This window comes from Pteropus vampyrus, unplaced genomic scaffold (assembly GCF_000151845.1).
Source record: "Pteropus vampyrus isolate Shadow unplaced genomic scaffold, Pvam_2.0 Scaffold22564, whole genome shotgun sequence".
In the NCBI taxonomy this organism is placed as follows: Eukaryota; Metazoa; Chordata; class Mammalia; order Chiroptera; family Pteropodidae; genus Pteropus; species Pteropus vampyrus.
In genome coordinates, this window is record NW_011911345.1 from 1 (window position 1) to 3,073 (window position 3,073).

Below are 3,073 nucleotides of genomic sequence, written 5' to 3' on the forward strand. Positions count from 1 at the left end.
GGAAGATGGCAAGCAATCAACCCATCTGGCTAGACCTAGGCAATTAACTTGATGTAGTGATGAGAAAGCTAAACAAATCACCAGAAACTCAAGCAAATACACATTTTTCCCCTCTCTGCGATTTCTTTTATGGCCTATCAAAGAATCTCAAATTAACGGTTCTGACGTCAACTCTAGGACGGGTCTGGTTAAAAAGCTTTACTGTTATAATGCTAGAGCAAGTCATTCAATTTTACAAAAACAGATAGAACAATTACTTTAAGATAAAATTTTAGTTTTTACTTTGTACCTCACCCTTGAGCTACAATGATTAACAGCCATTAAATGAGAATCAAATGTGGCCCTTATAAAAGGAATTGCTTATGGAATTGGGTAAAGAGATGTGAGAAACTCTATGTGATTATTATACTTATAAGGTGGTGAGCCCTAGTTCTCACCTGACATTGTAATTAGCCTCAGGACAATTTCTGTAAGAATAGCATCTTTTATTTAGGTATGAAGCCAGAATGATATGCCTTTCTTATAGACTGTAATACGACTGAACTAGGATCCCTAGAATATTCTCAGCAGCTCAGACCCAACGCAACGCCTGAACGAAGGGAGACTCTCGGTGAGCACTACTCACTGATCCTCTGTTCCAAAAAACTTCACAAAGAAGCATTTCTTTCCACGAGGTTTCTTCAAGTCCTTGGGCGGATTAACAATCTGGGGGATAAAAAGGAAAAAAAATTTTTTTCCACAGCTCTAAGTTGGTAAGAAAAAAATGAAAACAAAAGGAATGTTTTTAGAAAGAAAACCCCAGGGCCGAGTTTATGTCCAAATTTGGCACTTTTTTACTGAGATGTGTGGAGATGTACAGCTATTTAGAAGATCCTTACATCTAATATGTAATACAGCTTTCAGTAGATATAATATTCCTTTTACTGCAACGACCCTGTTTTAACAAGTTAAAACCAAAACCAACATCATTCCCCCTACCCCCGTCAATGTGATCCTGTCATTACTGAAGAAATGTAGAGGACACTTTTAAAAATACTTCTGCGTAGGAAGAGTTGAAACAGGTAATAGTGACAATGAAAGATAACTGAGGCACTGAAAATGCCATATTGCAAAGAGACAGTCTAAAGATATTTCCTGGGCTCCTAGCAGGAATATAAAAACAGAACATTTGGAAAGCCTCATGCAAAATTTGAAATGCCAACTTCTGCAAAGATGCACTAGAGCAGCACATATGGTAACATAGAAAGATTTAAACTTAGTTGGGACAAAAATACTTTGACTTTTCACTAACCTACATTTAGATTTCTCTCTTCTTGGAGAATTTATTTTCTTCTCCTTTTGTTAAAGTGTTAGGATAAATTCAAATTAGAATTTATTTCCAGGGTTAAAAAACTCCACCAAAATCATCTCTGATTCAACAAATAAACATTTACTGCATATTATAAGACCTGGTATCGCCTTTTCTAAACAAACTGATATTAGAGGAAAAAAAATCTACTATTTAAATAGGCACAGTTTAAGTCAATGCTAGAAAGTGAGAGAAATGTACCTTACATTCTACACCTCTTCAAACCCAACTTCAGATGTCTTCCTTTAGTTTAGTAGTAAAACACTCACCTTTCCCGGCCAAGGAGGATACCGGCCAAGTTTCCCCCTAGAGAAAACAAAGAGAATCAGCATTTGCCCTGGAAAAGCCAGTCCATCTCCTTCAACCCACTCAATATACAATTTATTTTCCTAAATCATCACTTGCACCCTCAAGTGCCAGAACAAAAGCTGGCAAACAGGAGTTCTTAATTAGGCTTTCACAGCTGGATCCAACAGGCTCAACCTCCTAGAAATGGAATGCAAAATTGTATACGTATGTGCATAAGGTATGTGCATTCTTCTAGTGACAAGGGTACAGAACAACAAAACCACGAAGAGTCACCGCTGGTCTAACGCCTCCCCGTGACAGGGGTGGGGGTCAGTTTGCTCTGTAAACACAAGACTTCCCCTTACAAAGTCTGATTTAATTCATCGCGAGACCAGCCGACTTTGCCAAATGCTAATGGAAGCCTTCCTCTGGGTCGAGAAACAAGCTACGCAGCTCGAGGGAGGTGGCGACAGCCAGTCTTGGTTCGGGCGGTTGTCTGGGACACAGAAGCAATCCAAAAGGCACTGGTCACTGCCAAACCCTCGGTTGTAAAGAAGTAGTCTCCCCTCCATTTCTTCACCGGGCAGCGCTATCAGTCCGGTTCCGACACCCCCGGCCAAGCCGCCCGCACAGGTCGGTTCCATCGCAACGCGGGTTTTAACAGGCTTGCCCAGGCGAGATAGCCCTGCGGACTCCCCCGGCTCTCCCGCTTTCCAGGGAACCCCAGCAAGACCCCGATGAACCGGCGTCCGCGGGCGGCGCCGGTGACGCCCTTCGCAGTAACCACCGGCCTCTGAGTCCGGAGCTCAGCTCTCTCCCGAGCGGCTTCGGGGCTCGGAGCCCGGCCCGCCGCGGCCACCCTCGGCCTCAGTCCCCCGGGGCCAGGCTGCCCCTTCCGCCCGGCGTCGCTCCCAGCGCCGGCACCTCGTCTCGCCCTCTCCACGGCCTGGAGCACACAAAGAGGCAGCTCCGGGGCTGGCCGCGATCCCCGCGCCCAGGCGGGCAGCTCCCCGGCGCACCTCGCTTGGTCCCGGCCGCGCGGACTCACCACACCAAATCGCCGAGCCGCAGACTCACAGCCGCCATCTTACCACCCAACCACCGCCGACGCACGGGCCGCCGGGAACCTCAGGTCGCCCCGGTGCCGCCCATTGGAGTGTGCCCGGCCACGTGACGGGGGCCCGGCTGTCATCCGCCACGCCGCTGCTCTGACGTCACCACGCCTCCCGGGGCTTATTGGCCAGCTCAGAGGCACGTGACCCGGGCGCCGCGGTCTCAGCGCGCCTGAGCCCGGAGGCTCCCGGCTCCATTCCCTCCCTCCGGCTCGTGACAACGAAGCGTCCGCGGTCTGAAGCGGCAGCGACGGCGACTGTGCGGCCGGTCGAGCGCGTGAGGGAGCCGGCCCTGCGGCCCGCCCCGCCCCCGGGCCCTGGCCTC

At 48.8% G+C, this 3,073-nt stretch overlaps 1 long non-coding RNA gene across 1 annotated transcript; it reads right to left on the minus strand.

Moving 5' to 3' along the window:
• Positions 1–556: 556 nt before the first annotated feature.
• On the minus strand, positions 557–2,808 carry LOC105311040. The gene is made up of 3 exons (XR_897607.2): positions 2,685–2,808; positions 1,618–1,654; positions 557–705 (listed from the first exon to the last, which is right to left on the minus strand). It is a non-coding gene; the product is annotated as an uncharacterized LOC105311040 (long non-coding RNA).
• Between the last annotated feature and the right edge of the window lie 265 nt (positions 2,809–3,073).